This window comes from Pongo abelii, chromosome 17 (assembly GCF_028885655.2).
Source record: "Pongo abelii isolate AG06213 chromosome 17, NHGRI_mPonAbe1-v2.0_pri, whole genome shotgun sequence".
In the NCBI taxonomy this organism is placed as follows: domain Eukaryota; kingdom Metazoa; phylum Chordata; class Mammalia; order Primates; family Hominidae; genus Pongo; species Pongo abelii.
The window spans coordinates 91,300,403-91,328,261 of NC_072002.2; the positions used below are offsets into that span (position 1 = coordinate 91,300,403).

The 27,859-nt window shown below is 38.4% G+C and overlaps 1 long non-coding RNA gene across 3 annotated transcripts in view; it reads right to left on the reverse strand.

Annotated features, from left to right (window-relative positions):
* The window catches only part of LOC134760310 (uncharacterized), a 130,343-nt gene that overhangs the window by 27,994 nt on the left and 74,490 nt on the right, over positions 1–27,859 (reverse strand). For all 3 annotated transcript variants that reach the window (XR_010137633.1, XR_010137632.1, XR_010137631.1), the window contains 2 exons: positions 27,061–27,219; positions 2,774–13,743 (listed from right to left, as the gene is read on the reverse strand). This is a non-coding gene — a long non-coding RNA (uncharacterized LOC134760310). The remainder of the gene's footprint in view (positions 1–2,773; positions 13,744–27,060; positions 27,220–27,859) is intronic.

A 27,859-nucleotide genomic window follows, 5' to 3' on the forward strand; every position in this document is an offset into this window, starting at 1 on the left:
ATGAACAGACACTTGTCCTTATACAGTAAGGGCTTTCCAGAAAAAAAAAAAAAAAAAAAAAGGCTTTCATCCGCCCAAGAGGAATGCAAGGTCCTTGACTCAGTTGGCCTTATAACAAAACAAAAAGTGAAGCTAATCAGCCTCTACCAAAAATAGGGAGGCCTAACCTGAGAAAAGACTCTCCAGGACAGAAAAGGTGAGGCCATGGAAGCAGAGAGCTCTAAGGACCTAAGTGAGTACTGTACACCAGGTCCCAGAATTGCCAATTTCTTTCACAAGTGATCTTTCTTCAGGTCTGACTTCTGGACACAATTTTTATCAATGTAAATAATAAACAGAGATGGGGTCTCTAAAAGACAATGACAGTTATTTGGGAATAAGGCATTTCAATGGAAATATGTGTGCCATAGTAAACTAGGTGCATATTCAGGGAACTAAAGGAAAATGACAGTTTTTAAGGGAAACAGGAAAGAGGCTATATAACTGCTTCTGAGTGATATGGTTTGGCTGTGTCCCCACCCCAGTCTCATCTTGAATTGTAACTCCCACAATCCCCACATCTCGTGAGAGGAACCTGGTGGGAGGTGATTGAATTATGCGGGGAGGTCTTTGTTGCACTGTTCTCATGATAGTGAATGGGTGTCATGAGATGTGATGGTTTTAAAAACAGAAGTTTCTCTGCACAAGCTCTCTTTGCCTGTCACCATCATGTAAGATGTGACTTGCTTCTCCTTGCCTTCAGCCATGATTGTGAGGCCTCCCCAGCCACGTGGAACTGTGAGTCCAATTAAACTTCTTCCTTTTGTAAATTACCCAGTCTTGGGTATGTCTTTATCAGCAGTATGAAAATGGACTAATACACTGAGACTATTATCATTAGCTACAAGGATGAATAACAAGGGTGACACCAGTCTAGGGTTGGAGAGGAAATTGCTGGGAAGATGCCCAAACAGAACTATTTTTTGTGTAAAGTTGAGATGACCTTTGTGCAAGGTTGTCGTTTCTGCAGTCTTTTGTGATAGTTTTTATCAGGCATTAATGCATGAGAACCCCTCTTTATGGCCTTTCTCACCTCTGTTCATCAGGGTTTTTTTGACACAAGTGACTTCATTCTGATTCTAACAACTTCTGCAACACCAAGACCATTTTTAGAAAGGGAAGAGGAACATTTGTCTGTGCTGGCCAAGGCTTCAATACATGCAAAGCTTTCAAACCCCAGGCAAGGACTGGATCTGGAGGCAGAACAAAAAAGTGAAGGAACAAATTTCTAATTTAAATGAGAATAATGGCTGCTTTTTCTCAGAGCTTCTCAACATTTCTGTGTCTCAAAATAGGTTTCTTCCTGGTATTTAATGTAGTTATGATATGAGAGTTTAACTTCATATTTTGAGGATCATTAGAAATCTTCCAAATGAATTGACGTTTTCATTGGCTTTCCATTTTTATTAATTATTTTCCAAAATTGGTATGACCAATGAGCCAGTTCCCAAAAGATCTATGTGTGTGCATATAATTCCATATTTATATTTCTAAAAATGTATTTCACATATATTTATCATATGGAGTATCATAAGGAGTACTCACAATTCAGAGAACCTAAAATTTGGTGGTGGGAATAAGACATAATGTGAAGAAGGTCTTTTGATTCTGTAATGTAAAATTGCTTATAAATGTGAAGAAAATGTTAAACAACCATAGCAGAGAGAATATGATTAGCAGTGGGGAGACAATGCGGCACGTACTGCAAAGCTTAGGAAGAGCAGCTTCATGGGCAGGTGCCCCTCAGACAGGGCTGTGTTTTCATGAAGTCAGTGCCAGAGGGAGGTCAGAGTCTAAGGGACAGCCCCAATGGACCAGCCAGGAGCCAAACAGCCCCACAGGAAGAGTTCATCTCTAATGCGGGGAGTGTGGAAGGCAGGACTAGATGAGAAAAATTCCAGCAGGCAGGCAACACAAGTCCCAGAAGAAAAGGTGTTGACAAAGTAGACTGCTTGTTGGTCAGAAGTGACCATTCAGAGGTGCCCAGATTCAAAATCAGTGCCCTGAGGCCTCCAAAAATAGAGCTGAGAAGAGCAAGTTATTGCAGAACCAAGGCATGGGGCATGTTTCCAAGAGGGATCTGCACAGGTGCATTCAACTGGAGCACAGCTGCTGAAAGAGATGGTACATTTTGAGAACATGCAGCCCAAATACTACAATAAGGGCTCAAGATAAGAGCAGAACCTGCCTTCGGTGTAGACCTGACATTAGATCCCTAACCCAAGGCCCCAATCTCCTCTTAAATCCTTCTGGAAGGACAAAAAAGAGATGTCAGACCCAGAGATGGGTCAGGGAGCTGAGGAGGTAGCCAAGTCCATGGTGCTGGTAGATGGTCAGGACCCAGGTACATCAAGAACATGGTAGATGACACCCCAAACACTCAGCCCATGGGCTAAGTACTTTAAACTCTCATTTTAAATGTTTTTTTCTTTATTTTTTAGGTTTAAAAATTATGTGGAAATATTGCTTACCCTAATTTCCTAAAGCGTTAATAAGGAAAATTATTAATCACATTTATTGTTCATTCTGATAGGGTTTCAAACTTTGTATGATACACATATGCAGACTATGAAAGGGTTAGTGAGAAAGTCCTGCAGGCACTTTTGTGTTTCATGTCATGCAGTTATTCTAAATCTCTCTTCATCCACTACACCTGGCAGTCCTGCAGAGCACAGTTTTAAAGTGGGCAGTATTCTAATCTACCTCACTTCACTAGCTTCGTTAACATGCTCACCTGATCCACAGCAGGCGCTAGGATTGTTGCTGGATATGCTCACTCACATCAGCTTTGAACGATTCATCTCAAGTATGCAAAGCAGTTATCATAAGTAAAAGGACAACAAATTAGAAAATTAGAATTTGTACCACATGTAATCAGGGTGTTGTTCAATTACTCTCTTATTGCATGATGCAATGCTAAGTTTGTCCTCTCACAGGAATACTGTGTGTCAGGTTCTCTTTCTGTCATATGTATGTGCGTGTATATGTGTGTGCATGTGTGTATGTGTGTATATGTGTATGTATATGTGTATGTGCACATGTGTACCTGCCTTGAATGTGCACATGTGAATATGTGTATATGCACATGTGTATATGTGTATATGCCCATGTGTCTTTGTGTTTATACATAACTCCCAAATTGGTCCTGTGAGGCTGGCATTTTTTATCCACGCTATTGTGATTTTGAAATGTTAGGTGAATATCCTGCCATTGGTAACTGACAGAGACAATTTGAACCCACACCTGCTTGATCTCAAATCCCACGTTCTAATTCCAGAAAGTGGCTGGGACTAACATGTTTCTGAGTATGGTGAAGAAGAGAGTGTAAGTCAGACACACACTCAGGATAAAACAGGGAAACATTCAGGAAGAGTTAGCAGTCACCCTGCATCAAGAATCCCTGACATCCTGGAAAGACATAAAAAGGCAGTTAGCCCAAGATCCAGAATGTGCTCACACCTCTTCAGCACTTCTAAGCCCGTGTGTGTGTGTGTGTGTGTGTGTGTGTGTGTGGTGTGTGTGTCTGTATGTCTATGTGTCTGTGTGTATATACTTGTTATGGTTAATGAATCACACACAATTTATTCCCATTTGTAGATTTATCTATTTCAAACCCATGCTTTCATTCTTTTAATAAGTCTAAAACTAAAATAACCCTTTTAGGGAAAAAAAGAAGTCTCTATGTTTGTGTGTGTGCACACATATGCAACATGCATGGTGAAGCAACAGAATTTTTTTTCTGGCTTTATCAAGGTATAATTGATAAAAATTGTACATATTTATGGAATAAGATGTGATGATTTGATATACATGTACATTGTGAAATAATTACTACAATCAAGTTCATTACCATGATCACCTCACATAGTTGCCTTTTGTTTTTGCAGTAAGAATCCTTAAGAGCTAATCTGTAAGCAAATTTCAAGTATGCAGTTGAGCATTATTACTCATAGTTGCCACATAATTGTACCTGAGATCTCCAGAATTTACTCATTTTGTAACTGACCATTTTTACCTTTGACCAGCATTTCCCCATTTCCCTCCCCCACCACCTCAGCTCCTGGTGACCATTGTTCCACTCTGTTTCTGTGAGTTCAACTTTTCTAGGTTCCACATATAAGTGAGCTCATAGGGTATTTGTCTTTCTGTGTCTGGGTTATTTCACTTAGTATAATGTCCTCCAGGTTCATCCATGCTGTCGAAAAAGGCAGAATTCCCTTCTTTTAATGGCCAAGTAATATTCAATTGTATATATGTCTATACCACATTTTGATTACCCATTGAGCTATCAATAGAAACTTAGGTTGTTTTCATATATTGGATATTGTGAATAATGCTGCCTTGAACAGGGGATGCAGATATCTCTTCAAATCACTGATGTCATTGCCATATTGGGTATATGCCCATAAGTGAGATTGCTGGGTTACCTGACAGTTCTAGTTTCAGGTTTTTTGAGGAACCACCATGCTATCTATTCTCTAAGAGCTGTACCAATTTACATTCCCATCAACAGTGCACAAGAGTTCCTTTTTCTCCACACCCTTTCTAACACTTGCTATGTCTTCAATTTTTGATAATAGCTTTCTTAACAGGGGTGAGGTGATATATGATTGTGGGTTTTTTTACTTGCATCTCACTGACGATTAGTGACGTTGAGCCCCTTTTCATATACCCATTGTTCATTTGTATGTCTCTTGAAAAATGTCTATTCAGGTTCTTCATCTATTCCTTTTGCTATTGAGTTGCATAGTTGCTTATGTATTTTGGATATTAACCTCTTATCAGATACATGGATTACAAATAGTTTCTCTCTTTCTATAAATTGCCTTTTCATTTTATTGAATGTTTCCTTTGCTATGCAGAAGTTTTTAGTTCGATGTAATCCCATTTATTTATTTTTGCTTTTGTTACCTATGCTTTTGAGGTCTTATACAAAAAATTCTTGCCCAGGCCAAGGTCATGAAGCATATCCTCATATTATCTATGTTTTCTTTTAGTAGTTTTGTAGTTTCAGGTCTTACATTTATCTTTAATTTATTTTTAGTTGATTTTTGCATATAGTGAAATAGGAACCCAGTTTCATTCTTCTGCATATGGATATCCAAATTTCCCAGCACCATGTACTGAAGACATTCTCCTTTCCCCAACTGTGTTCTTGTAGCCTTTGTCAAAAATCAATTGGCTATAGATGCATGGATTTATTTCTGGGCTCACTATTTATTTTCATTGGTCTATGTGTCTGTTTTTATGACAAAACATGCAGTTTTGGTTACCATAACTTTGTAGTATGTTTTGAAATCAGGTAGTGTGAAGCCTCTAGTTTTGTTTTTGGGGTTTGTTTCTGATTGTTTGTTTTGTTTTGTTTTGTTTTTTTCCTCAAGATTGCTTTTGATACAGACAAAAGGCAGGGAAATACTAGGTAGAAAAGGGTGGGGTCCCTGGCAAAGGTTCCACCCTCAGGCCTGGACCTGTGGCCTTAAATGAGAACTTCACCTCCCTGTTTTCCTGCCTGAATGTTGCCTTTTAGCCCACCACACTCCCTATCCTTTGCCCATAAGAACCCCAGACCCCAGACTCACGGCATACACACACAGAAGAGAGAAGTGTCTGAACATTGAGAGAAGAAGCAGCTGGACATCAGAAACTGCTCAAAGAGGAGTTTGCCCACGGATGGTCCAAGAGGAGATTGGCCCAGGACAGCTGAACTCCAGGGGAAGACTGCCTTCCCACTCCATCTCCTTTCCAGCTCCCCATCCTGCTGAAAGCCACTTCCACCATTCAATAACATCTCCACATTAATTGTCCTTCAAGTCCATGTGACCTCATTCCTCTTGGGCACCGAACAAGAATTAGGGATGCACTGGGTGTGACCCAAAAAGGCTGTCACACTGGCCTTTTGCCCTCGCTGGTGGAGGGCAGCCACGCCATGCCACAAGGCAAAAGTCCCACTGAGCTGGTAGCATGTCCTCTGGGGCTCCAGGTGTTGCCAGCACCCACTCCCAGACAGCAGAGCTAAAAGAGCATTGTAACATGCTTGGATGCTGCCATGGGCCCACAGAGGGCCTGCTCCTACCAGAGAGGAGCAACTGGCTGGTTCCAGCATTCATTCACTCTGTTTCCCATACTTGCCCACTCGTGTGCTCCCTCCTATAAGGGATTGAGCATGGCAGCTTAGTAAATGAATCACTCCCTTTGTGAGTCCCAGGAAGGGGTCAAGGGAACTCTCCCACCTCACTTTGGCTATTTAGGTCTTTTATGGATTCATATAAATTTTATGTTTTTATTTTCTATTTCTCTGAATCTGTAGATTACCTTGGATAGTATGGACATTTTAACAATATTAATTCTTCTAGTTGATAAACTTGGAATATCTTTCCGTTTTTTATGTCTTCTTCCATTTCTTGAATCAGAATTGTATAGTTTTCAGTGAATAAATCATTTACTTCCTTTGTTAAATTTATTCCTAGGTATATTATTTTTGTAGCTATTAAAAGTATGATTGTTTTCTTGATCTTTTTGAGAATTTCACTATTAACATATATAAATATATATATGCTACTAATTTTTATAAGTCAATTTTGTGTTCCACAACTATACTAAATTTGTATATTAGTTCTAACAGTATTTTGTTGGATTTATTAAGGTTTTCTATATACAAGATCATGTCATCTAGATAAACAACTTAACTTCATCCTTTCTGATTTGGATGCCTGTTATTTCCCTATATGACGCCTAATTGCTCTGTTGGATAAAAGGGTTGAGAGTGAACACCCTTTTGTTGTTTCTGATCTTAGAGGAAAAGATTTCAGCTTTTAATCAATCATTGAGTATGATGCTAAATGTGTACAGTCTCTCTACACCTAATTTGTTGATAGTTTTTATCATAAAAGGATGTTGAATTCTGTCAAATGCTTTGTCTGCATCTATCAAGATGATTATGTGATTTCTTCTTCACACTGTTATTGATTTGTCTATGTTGAACCATCCTTGCAACCCAGCAATAAATCTCATTTGATAGTGACATATAATCTTTTTAATGTTCTGTTACATTTGGTTTGCTAATATTTTATCAAAGACTTTTTCATCTGTGTTTATCAGCGTTATTGGCCTATCATTTTCTATTCTTGTAGTGTAATGTCTCTATCTGTTTTTGGTATGAGGCTAATGTTGGCCTCATAAAGTGAGTTTGAGAGTTTTCCTTCCTCTTCAATTTTTTGAACAGTTTGAGAAGGATTGGAATTAATGCCTGAGAGTTCACCCATGAATCCATCTCGTCCTGTACTTCTCTTTGTTGGGAGGTCATTTCTTTAATTCAATCCCCTTGCTCATTATTGGCCTGTTCAGGTTTTCTATTTCTTCATGATTCAGTCTTGATAGGTTGTCTATTTCTAGGAATTTATTCATTTCTTCTACGTTATCCCCTCTGTTGGCATATAATTGTTCATAGTAGTCTGCTTTGGTCCTCTGTATTTCTGTGGTATCAGTGGCAGGGCCTCTTATTTCATTTATAATTTTATTTATTTGAGTTTTCTCTGTTTTTTCATAGTTAATCTAGCTAAAGGCTTATCAATTTTTATTTATCTTTTCAAAAAACCAAGTTTGAGTTTCATTCATGCTTTCTATTGTCTTTCTAGTCTCTATTTCCTTTCTTTCTACTTTCATCTTTATAATTGCCTTCACTTTGCTGACATTGGGCTTAGTTTATTCTTTTTCTAGTTTCTTGAGCTGTAAAATTGTTTATATGAGATCTTCATTTTTTATTAATGTTGGCATTTATTACTTTAAACTTCCTTCTTAGAAAAGCTTTGGTTGTATCTTGTAAGTTTTGGTATGTTGTCTCTCCACTTTTGTTTACCTCAAGATACTTTTTACTTACCTTTTGATTTCTTCTGACCCACTGATTATTCAGCAGCATATTGCTTAATTTCCTTATAGCTGTGAATTTTTAGTCTCCTTCTGCTATTGATTTCTAGTTTCATAACATTGTGGTCTGAAAAGATACTTGATATGATTTTAATATTTTAAATTTGTTAAGACATTTTTGTCACCCAACACATGATCTATTCTGAGGATATGGGCACCTGAAAAGAATGCATATTCTGCTGCTGTTGGATGGAATGTTCTGTGTATTCTGTTATGTCCTTTTGGACTATAATATTATTCAGTTCTTCAATTTCCTTATTGGTTTTCTGTCTTGATAATCTCTCCATTGCTGAAAGTGGATAGGTATTGAAGTCCCTTATTATTATTGCATTACTATCTATTTTTCTCATCAATTTTCCTAATTTTGCTTTTTCTTTAGATGCTTCCATGTTGAGTGCATATATATTTACAATTGTTATATTCCTCTGAAAAATTGACCCCTTTATCATTATACAGTGACCTTCTTTTTATCTTGTAACAGATTTTTGACTTAAAGTCTACTTTGTCTGATAAAGTATAATCATCTACACTCTCTTTTGGTTACCATTTGTATGAAATATATTTTTTCATCTCTTCATTTTCAGCCTTTATGTGTTTTTAAAAGCAGAGTCAGTGCCCTGTAGGCAAGCTGTTGTTGGATTCTTTTTCCATTCAGCTACTCTGTGTTTTTTTATTGGATAGTTTAACCAATTTACATTTAAAGTAATTATTGAGAAGTGACAACTTACTATTGCCATTTTATTGCTTGTTTTTTCACTGTTTTGTAGTTCCTGTGTTTCTTTCTTTCTCTCTGGCTATCTTATTTTATGATAGGTTGATTATTTTTGTAGTGGAATGAGTTGATTCCTTTCTCTTTATCTTTCATGTATCTACTAAATATTTTGCTTTGTGGTTACCATTAGGCTTACATAAAACATCTTAGCGTTGTAACAGTATATTTTAAGCTAATAACAACTTAACTTAAACCACATACAAAAACTGTAGTTTTTCTCTCTCTCCCACCACATTTATGCTATTTATGTTACCCTTTATATCTTTTTATATTGTATATTCATTAACAAGTTATTGTAGCTATAGCTTCTTAAATATTTGTGTCTTTAACTGTTATACTAAAGTTAAAATTTACATACTACTATGACAGTATTAGAGTATTCTGAATTTGGCTATATATTTACCTTTACCAGTGAGTTTTATACTGTCCTGTGTTTTCATATTTTCATTAGTGTCCTTTTGTTTCTACTTGAAGCACTTTCTTTAGCATTTCTTGTAAGACACATCTAGAAGTGATGAACTTCAGCTTTTGTTTGTCTGAATATCTCCTTAGCTCTTCTTCATTTCTAAAGGACAGCTTTGTGGGTGTAGTATTCTTGGCTGCCAGTTGTTCTATTAATTTTAGAACTTTGAATGTATTATCTTACACCTTCCTGGCCTGCAGAGAAATCCACTGACAGACTTATGGCCACTGCCTTGTATGTAACAACTAGCTCTTTTCTTGCTGCTTTCAAAATTCTCTTTGTCTTTCACTTTTGACAATTTGATTATAGTGTGTTCCAGGACCATCTTCTCTGCATTGATCTTGTTTGGGGTCCTGGGAGCTTCATAAATCTCGGTATTCATATACCTCCCAATATTTGGGACGTTTTCAGCCATTATTTGTTTAAATAAGTTTTCTGCTCCTTTCTTTCTCCTTTCCCATTCAGCAACTCCTATAATGGATATTTTTTGCTTATTTGATGGTGTTCCATAGATCTCATATGTTTTATTTATTCTCTTTCATTCTTTTTTGTTTTTGTCCCTCTAGCTGGCCAATTTCAGCAGATCTGTCTTTAAGTTCACTGATTCTTTCTTCTGCATGATCAAATCTGCAGTTAAAACTCTCTATTGCATTTTTCAGTTTTTTCATTGTATATTTCAGCCCCAGAATTTCTCTTTAGTTCTTTCTTATTGTTTTTATTTCTTTATTAAACTTCTCAGTTTATTCATGCATTGTTTTTCTGATTTCATTTATTTGTCTGCCTGTATTCTGTTACATATCATTCAACTTCATTAGATGATTGTTTTGAATTTTTTGTCAGGCAATTTATAGATTTCTATTTCTTTAGGGTTGATTACTGGAGCTTTATTAGTTTACTTTATGGTGTCATGTTGGCCTGACTGTTTATAATCCATGTATTCTTGCACCTATGTCTTTGCATTTGAAGAAACGAACACTCTTCTTGTCTTCACAGACTATTTTTGCCAGGTAAAGACCCTCTCCTGTTAGATCCCCAGGCTGATGGAATTGCCTCTGAAATTGCAGTCAAGTAGGGTTGGAGCTAGGTCTTGTGGCTGTTCCTGGGTCTACATTTTATTTTGTAGTTGGCACGCCTGTTACTGGATTCTGTCTGGTCCCTGAGTGGACTGGACTACTTCCAAGACTTTGGTCAGTAGATCTGGCACTGAGACAAGGATCTGTTTTCAGACCTATAGTTGGGTCCACAGACAGCAGGCCTGCTACTAGGTGTGTGGATGAGTGTGGATCCTGCTTATCCATGGGATGATTCAAACCAGGTCACTAGGTGAGCCACTGGATGAGTAGCGCTGGCCCCAGGCTGTGGCTAAGAGGGACTGGAACTGAATCACACGGCCATTTTAGGATCTAAACTCAGTCCAAAGTTGGTGTGCTTGCCTCCATGGGCATGGACATGCAAGTCTTCTGGTTGGTCCCTCTGTTAGCAGGACTGCTCCAAGACTGTGGCAAATGGGGAATGGAGCCAAACTAAAGGGCTGTTTCAGAATCCACAGTCAGACAGCCTGTCTCTAGGGGCGTAGACAAGTGTGCCTTCTGCCAGGTTATTGGTGGACAGGACTCCTCCAAGACCATGGCTGGAAGGCCTAGAGCTGATTCATGAACCACTTCAGAGTTTATAACGGAATGAGATCACTGTGCTTATTACCAGAGGCACAGGAAAGTGTGACTCCTCCTAGGTACCTTGGTGAATGATCCTGGTGGAAGACCAAGGTCAAATGGGGCTCTAACTGAGTCCACAGGGAAATACAATGTTTCAAAGTCTGCATATTGGACCATGGACAGTGAATTTGCCACATGGGTGCAGAACTGCCTTCTCAAAACAGCCGTCCTTGGTTGTGGACTCCATAGAGATTTCAAAACCTCCAGTCTGGATCTCAAAGCTCACACAAAGACATTTTTGTCCATTTGGGTAGCTGCCAAATCACTGTTTCTGTTGGGGGATATGAACAGAGAACTTTCTGTTCTGCTGTCTTACTGATGTCACTCTCCACAAAAGAATATTCCTAATATTTAAAGAGTCATTACAAAACAATAAGAAAGCTTTGAAGACAGAATACAACAGAAAAATGTAAGTTAACAGACAATTATTTCACACATATGCAAATAAACATACAGTAAACTCATGAAAAAATAAGCCTCACTAAACATCAAAGAAAGAAAATATGATGAAATCTCACTTTTTATTTAACAACCTGGAGTTATGAGTGACTTTTGTTTATCATATTTTGTTTATCTAACCTATTTCTGTATGTTTCAAAGTTTCCATAATGACTATATTATTATTGTTGTCATCAGGGGAAAAAATGGCATCACTTTAGAGAAGTGTTTTAAAAGAGGTAACACTTTAGGTACTACAAGATAAACTTACAGAACACTGTAGATCAACATGATGTTTTCTGAATCCCTAGGTTCAAGTGAAAAAAGAAGAAAGAAGTAAGCCACATTTCTATTAGTGCTATCTGAACACAAAGTGCTTCTTGGTGGGTCAATTCCAACATTTCTTTAAAATTGCCAGAATTAAAGTCACAAAAGATTCTGTAACTGTAGACAGAGATTTTTTTTTTACCTGTCTTTACAGTGTTGTCAGGACAAGAATTTTCCACTGTCTTTCCTCAAAGAGTTTAACTTAAAATTTCCTATAGCCACCAAGATCACAGTCAAGGTTACAAAATCCAAGTATTCTGGGCTGAACACTCTTACAAGCATCCTATTTCTTCCTGGAACTTTGCCATAAGCAGAGGCCAAGGCTCAAGCAGGATTTCCTGCCTTCACCCAAAATTTCCAGGCTCTTTTGAGTTGAATTCCTATGCTGCAGCTTTTTACTTAAAAATAGTTTGAGACAACTGAACGAATTCTAAAACCTACTCGTAGGGGGAAAATGAGAGTGGGAAAGAAAGAGGAAGAGGAAATGGAGAGAGAGGAGAAAAAAAGAAGAGAGAGAGATCCTTTAGCCACTTGGTTCAACCCAACTTCTTTATCCACCCACCCACTCCAGAGTAAAGACGTTGCTATCTTTTTCAGAGGGAAATTTCCATGTACCAATGTCAAAGCTTTGAGAACTCAACCTCTGGACAATAACTGTGTCTTAAAGCAGATAACTTGGCAAATCTATGAGACTCTTTTAATCCCACAAAAGTTACAATAGCTAGTGCATTTTTTCAGGTCTGTGACTGAGTAGACATATATTTATTTCCCAAAATATTCAGCCTAGTGAGCTTAAGGAAGTTTTCATATTTAAGACAGTGCTCTACCAAGAATCAAATACTCCTTAATTCAAATCCCTGGAGGTGTAGAAATGTGTATAGTGTTCTGTTTACAGTCCTTAAATATAACCTAATTAATTTGTGACCTGTAGTTCCTATCTGCATCCTTATCAAAATCAAAAAGTATTATAAATTTTTTATTCTCCCTAGGTTTTGAAATCATTTAGAAAGAAGGAAAAAAGATGAAAGAAATGAGTAAAGGAAGATAGAGAGAAAAAAAAGGAAAAGGAGATAATGAGAGATAGACAGAAATACTCCCCAAATTGAGGGAGGAGAGCTTCCCTACACAATCCCTTCTATAGCAAGTGCTTGCTTATCCTACCATGTAATTTGATGATATACTCTTCTGTCCTTTGATATTCCATAAGATCTTGAGACTCAAATATAAAAATAAGGGATGGAACTTCTCTATTGAATTCAAGACCTTTTCTACAAACATTTATGAACAAAGTCTCCAGTTTATCAAATAAATTACCAGTAATATTTTCCAAGACAATCTCCAAATCTTGCGTTAAAACAAACTCTTATAAGTAATATTATGGGAACAATATATATATAAAGATTTTTAAAGCTGTTATTATATACTGGTAAATTTTCCCCCTTTGTCAATATTAATATTAACAGTATCTTTGAGATATTAGGTCATCTTATTTAGAGGCAATATTTATTAGTATATATTTTAGAATGCCATTGTTCTTCTTCAAGAGTTGAATTTTATGTGATTTAACTTAATCTGAAGTAACTTCCAAAAGAATTAATTCCCAGTGTTATAATGGGTAGCAGTCACTAAAATGAAATGTTTCTGGAAATTTTGGCTGCAAGCTGAGTCCTAGGAAGTCATACCTAAAAGAGACCTGAATAGCTCCATCGATTTCATGTTAATGATTTGCATATGGGGTTGTTTTCATAAAGCTTATGTAAAAGACAAAACATAATTCTGGCATTGTTAAAAATAATCTACCACATATTTAATTCTATGAAAATTACATTTAACTTTCAGTGCATCTGAATGCTTTGAATTTTTCTGTATTCCAATATGATTCACTTCCTTAATTTAGTAAGTAAGTCTGCCACAATGAATCAAATTATTTGTTCCTGATGATTTGTGTTGTTGTATAGTTGATGCTTCTTCTGCTTTGGTTCACCCATCACAGCCTTGAATCCAGAGCCTTTGTCTTCCTGGTGCTATTTCTGCACTCCCTCATTACTGTCATGGCGTATGTGCACCTAAATGTGAGGTAACCATTTAGAATTCTTAACTACAAGAAATTCAGGAAAAAAATATTCTAAAGATCCTTCAGCTTAATATGTTAATACTGAATTGATCTTTTAATACCTGACTACCCACCGTCTACTATTCCATCAGTGTTGACAATCCCTGTTAATAAAGCACTGACAGTTCACCCAATTCCCTCTTTCCTTGTCTCTCAAATCACACTCATTTTCCTCATTTCTGACCCACTGTCTACATCATGACCAAATTGCTTTTATTTATTTCCTTCTCTCATTATTTTAGGAAGGACACTCTTATTTACTGTTACATCTGAAACTCCCTTTCCCCACCCAGAGACAAGAGAAAGCATAAGTGAAGGGGATTTCCCCATGACAATCAGCCAGAGACTCTCTTTACCTACTTAGAGGCAACAGGTGGGCCAGCCTGAGGATGCACCTTCTTCCCCCTCAGGAAGAACTAATCTGAGCCCCAGAAGTACAAGATAAACTACACAGACCAAAATGGCACCACAGAGGCTATGAAAATTAAGTTCTCACTGGAACCAGAGCTTAAAAAGTAGGCTAGACCATACATGCAAAGCCTAAATAAAGTGACTGCATTAAAAAATAAAATATTTTAAAGGAACTGAGAGACTCCTAACGTAATAGTTAAAATATCCAGGATATAATAAAAAATCACCTGCTTATCATACCAAGAAAAAAAAACTACAGGTTGAATGTGAAAAGTCAATCTGTTGATGCTAACACCAAGATGAATCAAGATGAAACATACATCATAAAAAAAATTTCAATAAGCAATTACAATATCTCTTAAGAACAACCTCAGCAAAGAAGTAGAAGTCATAAAAAAGAACCAGAGGGAAAATAGAACTGAAAAGCACAACAATAAAATTTTTTACATAGTAGAGTGAAGACAGAAGATAGAATCAGTGAACAGGATTGATCAATAATTTTTAATAAACTTACCCAGGCTGACCAACAGAGAGAAGATAGAGTAAAAAAAAAAATGAACAGAAATTCAGGGACTTAGGGCCAATAACAAAATACCCAACATTTTTATCACATCCTCTCAGAAGAGGAAGAGAAAACCTGTGGATCTGAAAGAATATCCAAGGAAATAATGGATAAAAACTTCCTGGATTTGGTGAATACTCTAAACCTACAGATTCAAGAAACTGAATAAAACCCCCATAAGATGACCCCAAATAAATCCATGCCCAGTCACATTATAATTAAATTGCTGAATACTAAGGACAAAGCAAAATACATAAAATTAATCAGAAAGAAATGTCACGTGGCCTATAGGTGAGCATTGTGGTTGTGAATGCTAGTTCTTCCAAACTGATGTTTAAACTTCATCCCCAATGCAGCAGTATTGAGAGGTGGGGCTTTTAAGAAGTGATTGGGTCATGAAGACTCTGCCCTCATGAATGGATTAATCCAATGATGGATTAATAAATAAGCATTTTAGTGGATTAATGTGCTTTTATGAGAGTGGGGATGGAGGCTTTATAAGAAGGAGAACTGAGCACACTCAGCCCCCTCACCATTCGATGCCTCCTGCTGCCTTGGGAATCTGAAGAGACTCCCTGGCAGCAAGAAGGCCCTCACTAAATTTGGCCCCTCAGCCTTGGACTTCTCAGCCTCCACAACTATAAGAACTACTTTTTTTTCCTTTATAACTTACCCAGTCTCAGGAATTCTGTTATAAGAAACAAAAAGAAGGACTAAGGAAAAGAACAGGAGTTCAAATTACAACAGATTTCCCAGTGAAATCATGGAGGCTGAAGGGAAGTGGCATAGCACTTTTCAAGGCTGAAAGAGAAATGTCAACATGTAAAACTATCCTTTAAGGGGAAGTACAAACATTCTCAGAGCTACCTGGGAGGCAGATGCAGGAAGATCACTTGAGCCTAGGAGTTCACAACCAGCCTGGGGAACACAGCGAAATCCCATCTCAATAATCAAAATAATAATAAAGAAAAAGGGGGAAAGGAAATTCTGACTATCAGATACACTCTTCAGACATGAATAAAGTTAATCTTTCAAACAGAAAGAAAATGTTAAAAAGAAGGAATTTTGAGGTATCAGACAGAAAGAACAATGTAAAAAGCAAAAGTATGGGAGCATGTAACAGACTATCCTTTTTCTCATGAGTTTTCTAAATAATATGTGATGGGTTAAACAAAGATTATAACACAATCTGACACTGACACTCAAAAAATGATATTTAAATGTGGAGAAGGTAAAGAGACATAAATAAAAATAAAGTTTCCTCATCTCATACAAAGTAGTAAAATGTTAATAACAGTAGACTGTGATGTCACACATATATATTCTAACACTCAGAGCAATCCCAAGAAAACTATACAAAGAGATACACTCAAAGATACTGTAAATAAATCAAGATTGAATTCTATAAGGTATTTAAGTAATGCACAGGAAGGCAAGAAAATAGGACTTGATGGACAAAAAAAGGAAACAAACAGAATGTAAAATACAAAATGGTAGATCTAAATTTTATTATATCAATAATTACTCTAAGTGTAAATGTTCTAAATGTAACAAGCAAAAGGCAGAGATTGACACAGTGGATAAAAAACATAGGACCCAAATACATGTTACTTAAAAGAAATTCATTTACAATTCAAATGCATAGATTAAAAGGATAGAAAAAGATAAATCATGCAAACATTTATCCAGGAAAAGTAGGAATCATTATATTAATATCAGATAAAGTAAACTTCAGAGAAGAGAAAATTACTAGAGACAAAGAAGGAATTTACAAAATGATAAAAGGATAAATCTACCAAAAAGATATAATAATCCTAAATGTGTATGCACCAAACAACAGAGCCTCAAAATATATGAAGCAGAACCTGATATAACTGAAAGGAAAAATAGACAAATCCACAATTTAGTTGGGGACTTCAATACCACATTCTATGCAAATGATAGAACTACTAGACAGAAAATCAGCATGGATATAAATCTAAGTGATACAATCAACCAGCAGGACACATATAGAAGACTCCAGCCAACAACAGCAGAATAATACATGGTTTCTGTATGCTTTGTTTTGTTTTCAAGCACCCATGGAATAGTTACCAAGAAAATGAAAGAAAATATATATATCCTAATATGTTAGACCATAAAATAAAACATAACAAATTGAAATCATGGCCTGCATTTTCTTTCTTTCTCTTCTCTTTTCTTTTTTTTTTTTTTTTTTTTTTGAGATGGAGTCTCGCTGTGTCGCCCAGGCTGGAGTGCAGTGGTATGATCTCGGCTCACTGCAAGCTCCGCCTCCCGGGTTCACACCATTCTCCTACTTCAGCCTCCCAAGTAGCTGGGACTACAGGCACCCACGACCATGCCCTGCTAATATTTTGTATTTTTAGTAGAGATGGGGTTTCACCATATTAGCCAGGATGGTCTCGATCTCCTGACCTCGTGACCTGCCCGCCTTGGCATTTTCTGATCATATAAAATTCCATTCATAATTTTTTTAATACTCTCAGACTTACACCTATACTCTCAGACTTACATCTAACATCATATTTAATGATAAAAGGCTCAATAACTTTCTCCTAAGATCAAGAACAAGGCAAGGATGTCCACTCTCACCACTCTAATTCAACATAGAATTGGCAATTCTGATAACTGCAATAAGGCAAGAAAAAAATACATAAAAGGCACATCAATTGAAAAGAATGAAGAAAACTAGCCCTATTTACAGATTACATTATTTTCTACATAGGTAATTTCAAAGAATATACAAGAAAACACCTAGAACTGAAAGCTGAGTTCATCAAGCCTGCAAGGTACAATTTCAATGCCAAAAACAAAATCAATCATATTTTGAAATATTAACAATAAGCATATGAAAATCAGAATTAAAAACCTAGTATCATTTGCAATTAAGCCAAAGAAAATGATATATTTAAGTATAACCTTAAGAAAATGCATACAGGCTCCACATACTAAAATTTTTAAATACACACGAAAGAAATAGAAGAAGACCTAAGCAAATGGAGCCCTCGTGTTCTACAAGAATCAACATAATAAGATGTCAGTTCTCCTCAGTTTGATCTATAGCTTTAATGCAATTTCTACCAAAATCCCAGCAAGGTTTTGTGTAGACATAGACAAGTCTATTCTAAAATTTACGTGAAAAAGTACAGGCTCTAGAATAGCTAAAGCAATCTTGAAAAAAAAAATGTAGGAGTAATTGCTCTTCCCAGTTCTTTTGGTAACTTTTCCCAATATTAAGCTTCCTCTACAGCTACAGAAATCAAGGCAGCACAGAATTGTCAGAGGGATAAACATATCAATGAAAAAGCAGAGAACTCAAATGCACACAAACGTACCCAGTGATTTTTGACAAAGGTGCAAAAGTAATTCATTGAAAAAAGTATAGCCTTTTTAACAAATTGTGTTAAAACAATTGGACCACCACAGGCAAAAGAATAAATAAGCCTCAATGTAAACTTCATACAATAACTAAACCACCTCCAACAGATCATAAACTCAAAAGTAAAACATAAAACTATAACTGTTTTAGAAAAAAATAGGCAGAAATTTTCAGGATCTAAGGCTAGGCAAAAAGTTATTTGACTTAACACCAAAAGTACAATTCATAAAAGGAAATATTGACAATTCATAAAAGGAAATACTGACAAATCAAAATTTTAAAATTTTTGCTCTGAGAAAGATCTTGTTAAGTGAATAAAGAAAATAATGTACAGGCTTGTAGTAAATATTTGCAAACCACATATCTTTTAAATGTCTAGTATATATAGCATCTCAAAACTCAAAAATAAGGAAAAACAATGTAAATTGAAAATGGGCAAAAGTCATGAACAGACATTTCACCCCAGAGGATATGCAGATGGCAGATAAGCATATGAAAAGATTTTCAGCCTCAGGAGCCATTAGGGAAATGCAAATTGAAACCACCATGAGCAATCTCTGCACCCTATCAGAATGGCTAAAAGATAAAAGAATGAAAACACCAAGGACACCAAAAAAACCCTGATGATTTATACATTGCTGGTGGAAATGTAAAATGTACAGACCCTCTGAAAAACAGTTTGGCAGTTTCCGACGACACTAAACATATAATTACTATGTTGCCCAGCAATTATACTCTTTGGCATTTGTCCCAGAGAAATAAAAATTTGTTCACGTACAAACCTCTACAGGAATATTCCTAACTCAGATGTCCTTCAGTGAGTGAATGGTTCTGCAAACTGCAGTGCATCCATACCATGAAATACTACTCAGTCATGAAAAAGGAATGAATTATTGATACATGCAACAACTTAGATGAACCTTCAGGAAATTTTGTTGAGAGTGAAAAGCCCATCCAAAAGGTTATAAACAGCGTGATTTCATTTATATAGCATTCTTGAAATGACAAAATTATAGAAATAGTGGGAAGATTAGTAATTGGCAGGAGTTAGGGATGCCAGGGGAGAGGGGCTGCAGTGAAGTAGGTTTGGTTAGAAAAGGGTGACATAAGGGAGCCTTGTGCTGATGGAACTGTTCTGTCGTTAGTCTGTGGTGATAGATACACAAACCTACACATGTGGCAAAACTGCATAGAACTAAACACGTACACGCATCACACAAAAATGAATACAAATGAAACTGAGAAATCAAATTAAGGTCTGTGGATTGTGTGAATATCAATATCCTTGCTGTGATATTGTCCTATGGTTTTGCAAGATTTTACCATTGGAAAAATTGCATGATGAGTAAAAAGGATCGCTATGTTATTTCTCAGAGCTGCATGTGCATCTACTGCTTTTGTAAAATAAATAGTTTAATTTGTTAAGAAGATACTGCACAGGGGAAGAAATAAAGAGAAAATTAAGAAATTGCCAGTAGAATTAGAGAATTAGTGACGGTTCAAGTAATAGAAAGAAGATAATATTGTTACGTCTTAATTGATTTGGACACAGGGACTAAAAAGGAGGGAGAATTGAGGATGGAGCCCGAGTTTCACAGCCCCAGAAATGGGTGTCTGCAAGTGCCACTAACCAAGAAATAACAGCCTGAACACGTTGGATGGGGACTGTGCATTCAGCTGGCAACTGTAAGACAGTGTTTTGAACCCACATTTCTCTATCACTGATGTTTCCCACAGACTCCATGAGTTAGCATAGCCACAATGGAAGGGGTGGTGCACCACAATTATTTCATCCCATTCCCTCACCTCCCATAACCCCTTCTGATCAATCACCCAGTCCTTAATTCTCCTCCCCAATGCTTCTTTAATCTGCCCATGCCTGTGTCTGTTCAATCACATGCACTCCCTCAGTTCACACCATCACCCGTCATGTAGGGTACTTCAAAGATTCCTGGCTATTCTCCTGATCTTCAGATTCAGCCCCTTTCAATCCATTATCCCAATAACAACTAGAGTGATCTTTCTAAAATGTAAATTGAACTGTTATCCCCATTGGCTTTAGGAAAAAATGGAAAGTTCTTAGGTCAGCCTATAAAGAAAGTACTAATAGGAACCATTTTTGAAATATGTGAGCCCCCCTGTATCTATTCCCCTTTCTTGAACACCCTAATTTCCTTTTAGGGAATCCCTCCCTGCATTGTGTGCATTTGGGGTAGGACATTAATCCAGGCACCGGCTCTTTTGCTGTGGAAGCTCAGGCGTCTCCTCCAGGCTCCAGTGGCCAGATTCCGACCCTCACTGCGTGGATACATCAAAGGGGCAGGCACTTGGCTGAGGCAAACTTTGCCAGCCAGACTCTCTCTCTCCTAAAATGTAGAATCTATGGAACAAATGCAAGAAATGAAAACCTAGTGGGCATCAACTCATTCACTCCACCCAGAAGCCCCGGGGGCCACTGGGCAATTCCTGCTACAAGACCCTCTGGAGCTGCCTGGTTTTTATTTTTCCTTTTCTTTAGTCTTCCTTTTAATCCTGTGAGCTTCCCCATACACTTCCAGCAAATATGATTTTAGCTAAGTTAGTAAGAAGCAGTTGCTGGTGCTGGTGACCAGAGAGCCCTAACTAATATCATAACCTCTGCCCTGGCCCTTGTAAAGCTCCACTGCCATATTTCATGTTCACTCCCAGCACCACCTTCCCTCAAGTCTGTCTTGCCACTGTGCCAGACAGTTTGCAGCAGTTCTTGAATTTCCTGGATTTTGCAAACACTATGGGTTAACCTTCTAGTCTCAGCTCAGATATCACCCACTTTGGATAGTCTCACCCGACTAGCCCTCCCACTCCAATCTAACCTGGATTGTACATACTTCTCTTCCTATAACATCCTGTCACAATCGCCATCATGGCCATAGGAGACTGTGTAATTTCTCGCTTCCTTGTCAAAACCCAGCTGCCAAATAGGAAATCCTTGGGGTCAGGGACTGTGTATTTTGCAACACTGTTTTCCAGGGCCTATCCCAGTGTGGACACAGTGCACATTCGGCACATATTTGTTAAATCCGTGTGTCAAGCAAGGAAGATGGTGGGACTGTCCTATGGACAACTGGGCTATAGAAATCTGAGTTTCAGAAAAGTGCTCAGAGCCAGAGATGAATATTTAGGTGTCATCAGAGTCGGAAACTTAATAACACTCAAAAAATAGAAACAAAAGAAAGAGGGGGCAGGGAGGGAGCAGGAAGATGGAGAAGTCTTCCGAGAAGGGCGGAAGGGAGGGAGGGAGGGAGGGAAAGAAAGGGTAATACCATCTAGAACAGCAACATATCAAGGACAGGGATGAGGGGAATGGTCTAAATGCCTGAGAAGAAACATGAGAAGACAAGGCAGGAAGGGAGCAGAGTGCAGAGCTCAGGGAAAGCTGGAGGAAGTCAAGCATGTGTGGCCCTTCAGATGCGCCCTGTAGGTAGAGAAGACTGGGTGTTTGCTTGTGAGGAAAGCATTGCCTTGGCAGGTTTGGTTGGTGGAGGTAGAAGGCAAGTTGAGGAGTGACAGTTCACTGTCAAGGACAGCAGAGAAAGAGGGCAAAGATCATGGGGCTAACAGGGTTGTAGGCATTTTCATAGGATGAGAAAACATTGAGGAAACTGAAATGCTGGGAGGAAGGAGCCAATAGAGGATGAGAAACTGAAAACAGAAAGAAAAGTAAAAGGGGATGGTATTATGAATGGAAAAAGATCTACAAAAATATGGGAAGAAAATGGATTCATGCACAAATGAAAGGGAGACACTTCGCTGAAAAGAGAGAGTAAGAGGTGAGAGTGGACGTGAACTTGAGGATTGTTGAGGGGCACATGCTTCCAGGCGTCAGCATTTCCTCTGTGTGATCAGTCATTTGTAGAAAGACTGATCTGGGCAAGGTGGAAATGCTTCAATAGATTGGCAAGGTGTTAAAGTTTCAGGGTGAGTAATGAAGATATTGTAATCCAAGGAGATTTTTTAAAAGTTGCCAGGTATCCCTGAAAGTTGAGCAAAAATGCTATGCCACTCAGCAGGGCTGGGTCGTTCTCTCCAGCAGACTCCAGAAGCCCAGGTTCAGGCGTGTAGGCAGCAGAGTGGACTCCCGAGCCCTCAGGATGAGCCAGCACAGGGACGGGCGGCAGATTTTCTGACCCCTGTTCTGTGTTTGTAAGGACTTCTGAGCTCTTGGATGTCAGCCAACATCTAGCCAAACCCCAATTTTGCTGTATTTTTGATTCTACACAATCAGTTTCCTACAATGTTTCTAGTCTACTAACAAAGCTTATTCATTGTCCTAGCAGCAGAAAAGATTCCAAAATTCATGTTCTCCATAATTCAGACCAAAGTCAGCACCATGGCAGGTGCGGGTAATTTGGCCAACTCACTGGCCATGATTCCGCACATTGTAATCCATCATCATTATGAGCTGCATTCACATTTCTTTCTTTGGCATAACGTTTGAAATGCAAAGGGATTGTTAGGACAGAGAGAGATGAACCAATGAGATATCAAGACTCAAATATGTGCTTTGTTAGAAATGAAAATGGAAATACGATTCCAGGGGAAAAAGGACTTTGTTGCAACATGGTCACACACTCCTTTCAAAACATGAAAAATAAATTCACCCTCAAGAAAAAGAAGAAAAATGAATCTGACAGATTCATTCTCTCCTATCTTGAGGTTTCTCCTCTGAGCCTATGCATCAAGGATCAGTCTGAACAAGCAAGGCCATGCCGTCAGGAAAGATAGCCTGCGCTTGCATTGTTCCGAATGTGTCCTCTCTTGGACAGTCAGTGCTTTTAACTCAAATGTGATTAAGTGGCTTGTCCCAGAAATGAAAAAAAGTCAGCTTCCAGCCTAAACACAAATAGATTATAGACTCTGTGAGTATCACTCTCATTCCCTACATTCACTACAAATTTGAATTTTCATACCTTTGATTATATTTCTGATGCAGGAGGGAAACAAATATCCCACAGTTACCCATTAATTACAAATTCTTTCTTGTAGTCTTTTGACGTGTGGCAGAATTATGCATTCTGGACTGCAGTAGAATTATAGAATATGGGCAGAGATTTTCCAGATTATCAGGCCAACGCCCTGAGATCGTAGATGAAGGAAGGGATGTGCACAAGGCCCACAGCTAGATTTTTCCTACCGGGACAGTTTCCACCACATCACACTGCCCATTAGCTAGAACACAAAGAAATTTAAGCACCTCGATTTAGCTGACATCTGTCTTCGATTGCTTTTATCAGGTAGATTTTTCACGTACCAAAATGTATATATGGATAAACCATGACTAGGACACAGGAGCCACTCAATAAATACTTGTTAAATGCTTCCTGATATCAGTGCACATGAGAACCCCTTTGATGTCATTGGGAGTCTCAATCACAAATGACTTTCAGACATAAAAGAAATCTTGATAGCGTCGCTAAGGATCATAATACAGTTTGTCAATTTGTTACAGAATTATCCTGACCACTTCTGAACCAAATTTTGGAATACTAAGTCTAACAGTGGACTTTTCTGATTTATGAACTAATGTATATAAATATTCATCATTTCATTATACTGTTAGTGAATCGTTTCACTGGAAAATTTTTAAGTTACTTGGAGTCAGAACTATCTCAGAATGTACAAAATATCTATAAGGCAAGATCACAAGATCCAATCACAAATCAGAGTTAAACAACTTGAATTTCACGATGGTCATTTTTGAGTCATACTCATCTCCAAAGGAATATGATTTGAAAAATTGCACAGCCCTCAAATTTACCATGTAATGTATAACTCTACATGCATAGACCAGTTTAAAGAGAGAGATCGATGATATAATATCATTATCTTAAGCCTACTATAATTTGCCATTAATTTCATCTCTCTCTTACATATGGAGAGAAGTAGGGTCCATTCATAATGTCATAGCATTGTTTAATCCCTTCTCATTAAATAGTTTCTAGCCCATGGATCCATTTTTGAGTATTTATCTTGTAATCTGCCAGGCTACACAAAGACTGTGAGGTTTTCCTGATGGATATCCAGGCCACCTTCTTACCTACAAAAATCAAGTGTCACATTCACTGTTACTCCCCAGATGGAAAGCTATCATACACCTTAACAATTTTAGATAGGTTCCCAAGTCAAGACTGTATCAAGATGATATAAAAAGTTTGAAGATGTCTGAAGAAATAATGAAATCACAACATTCTTGTTTCTTCCAAGGTACACAAATCGGCTAATTACTACTGTGCTGAACTCACTGCCCGGAAATGTTGTATGTCTAGAAATAGAAGCCAGTCACTTACAACGTAGAAGCTACAGAAAGGATGACTGATTGGGACTGGGAATGGGGGTACTTCAAGCTTATTTTCCAAAAGAAACTCAGGAGGAAGCATTTAGAAGAAGCCAGCTCCACCTAGCTTTGCTACTAACCTGTTACTAGCTAGCTGCTTAAGTCAGATAACCTCCCATGCAGGAGAGTGAGAAACTCAGAAGGGAAGTAAAATTATGGCGAACTTCCAGCGCCAATATTCTGTGGTTTGCTATGTTTCAAATTTAGTGCACAATGTGAAAATGTTATTTAAAACCGATGTTGGTGAAGACACAATAATGGCTGGCAGAAAACAGGTGTCCCACATGCCTGTGTTGGACGAGTAGCCAGTGTGGACAAGACAGGGCCCACAGACCAGGGTGTCAGCTGCTGAGGAGCCCGAGTGGTCTCCCTTGAGTACCCAGAGAAAACCCTGGGTGCCTCTGGAGATGGGCCGGCCCGACACGACGTGACATAAGCGAGCATCAGCACATGCTTTCGTTTTTATGAGAAATGCCTTCCCCTAAAACACTGTGGGGACTTCCTACAGGGCTTGTATTTTTGCTACCAAGCTATATTCATTCTGTTTCAAATGTTTCCTTCCTCCTCTCTTCTGCCCCCTCCCCCTTTTTTAATTTAACTAGAGAAAATGACATGTTAATTTCAGCTCCACCTCTGCTGGGTCATCGTCAGGTCAGCAGATTAGAGACAAACGGGAGAAAGGAGGCAGCGGCTCCAACGGCAGGGCAGCCTGGCCCGCATCCATCATGCTGTGCGCCCACAGCAATGACAGGCATCTGTCAGAAAGCAGGGGGGCGCCTCATTAACAGCCGCTCACCTGCCCTGAGCTACACCTCGCTTATAATAATATCAATCATTCACTCTAAGGTGTTGCTTTTTTTCCGCTCCGTGGAGGAAATAGCAAGCACTCTGTTCCCCGCCTCCCCGCTGGAGTTCACAGGCTAAGTCTCTTGGAGAAGAGAAGAAGGGGTGGCTAGGGTGGGGAGAGGACAAGAAGAAGGCAGTCCTGGAAAGGGAAGGATGACATCACAAATGAAAAGAAGGCGTCTCAATCTACTGTCAGAGATCAACTGATCGATCGGATCACCTGGATGTTGAGCCATCCACATGCAAACCAAGGAAGGAGGGTGTGAGCTCCTGGCTGGAGAATTCGGTCAGGAACCAAGACACCTCCCCATTGTCCTTCACGAGGGATTTCCCTGGACAGAAAGATTCTAATATCAACGCTTAGCTTTTCACTTTGTTTCTTGTAAACACGAATAATTTAAAAACAACAAAATTTTGATTTTGATGAGCTTGTGAATCTACCACTACTTGTCTGTACTAAACACAAGCACTTTTTCTTTCATCATGTCTGTCTCTAGCTCACAAGGGTGATGTGATCATCTTACATGTAAAAAAAAACCGAATTTCACTTCTGGTGGTGACTATTGTCTGATTCATCATTACAGTAACCACCCAAGGAAACCCTGCCCACAAAAAGCATTCTTCTGGAGAAGGTTGGTTATTCATACAAAACTAAAGTTAATTATGTTCCCCCAAAGAAGCACTGTCAGGAGAAGTGTGTCTCTCTGTGTGTGTGTGTGCATGTGTGTGTGTGTGTGTGTGTGCACATGCCTGGGCAGTCTCTGGTTCTGGGATGTATGCATTTCTCTTTTTTTTAATTAAATTTTTTGAATAGGTTTGGGGGAACAGGTGATGTTCGGTTACATGAGTAAGTTCTTTAGTGGTGATTTCTGAGATTTTGGTGCACCCATCACCCAAGCAGTGTATACTGCACCCAATGTGTAGTCTTTTATGCCTCACCCTTTCCCCCAAGTCCCCAAAGTCCCTTGCATCATCCTTATGTCTTTGCATCCTCATAGCTTAGCTCCCCCTTATGAGTGAGAACATACAATGTTTGGTTTTCCTTTCCTGAGTTACTTCACTTAGCATAATGGTCTCCAATTCCACCCAGGTTTCTGCGAATACCATTATTTTCTTCCTTTTTATGGCTGAGTAGTATTCCATGGTATATAGATATACACATATATACCTGTATACATGTATTATATATGTATTATATACATGTATTATATATGTATTATATATACACATGTATTACATATACATATTATATGTGTTTATATATACACATATATGTATTATATATCCTATATATATATATATATCACATTTTCTTTATCCACTCATTGATTGATGGGCATTTGGGCTAGTTCCATATTTTTGCAATTGTGAATTGTGCTACTATAAACATGTCTGTGCAAGTGTCTTTTTCATATAATGACTTCTTTTCCTCTGGGTAGACACCCAGGAGCGGCATGTCTTTGATGGGCAATGAATAAACCCTTTACAAAGCTTTAATGATAGGCTCAGAGCTTAAACCTGGGCCACCATCCAGAGTTGACCATAAAAGACAAAAAATTATTACTCTTCTACTGTAGGGGAATTAAAAACATGGACATGCATGCACATGCACACGCACACACACACACACACAAAATCAGCCCTTTTTAACTCTTGAAAAAGGAAGCTAACAACATACCTTTTTTTCAGGTTGAAAAAGCAACAGACCAACGTAGTTCAAGAGGGTATAGATGATAACACTGTGGCCGAAAGCAGCGAGGTGACCTTTCTGCACTTGTACAAGCCAGAGGACGACAGAGCTGAAGTTTTAGCAGGTCCATGGCTCCTCAGTGTCCCACTTATAAATGAAGGAAAGATACACGTCTGTGGCAGTAAAGACTAATAACAAAACAAGTTGGTGGCAAACACATATGAGAAGGGGATGAGTTCAAGTTTCTCTCCTGGTGACGTAGCAAGGCCAGGACCAAACACAGCCGTGCTAGAGACAAGCTTCCCGCCTCTGGAGACTGCAGAAAAAATTCCCAGCATCTCCTCACACCTTACTTTCCTGTGGAGCTGGAGGGGTGACTCACATGTCCTGGGGGATCAGGTCACATAAAGAAGGGTGCTCCTCTGCTGAAGGGGTTCAGCCCCCGAGGGGAGACTCCTCCACTGCGGGCAGGAGTTCTTCCGTGGGAGGCCACTGCCCACAGAAATGGCAGAGCAGGGTTTCTCTACTGAAAAAAGAGCCATTCAGAAGTGCAATCCCTTAACTGCAATTACAAAACCCCAAAAGATTCAAAAACTGAAAATCTTTTCCTAGCCCTTTTTGCAGCAAAATCTGACCTAACCTTAACTGACGTGAGATTCTTTGTTTGTAGTTTTTATTTATCCTAATTAGAGTGACCATTCCTACATTTGACTGCAACTAGATGCGTGTGTTTGACCAGAACGCTGCCTCTGACTCAACTGGAAGCATGATTTAGGATGCAGTACAT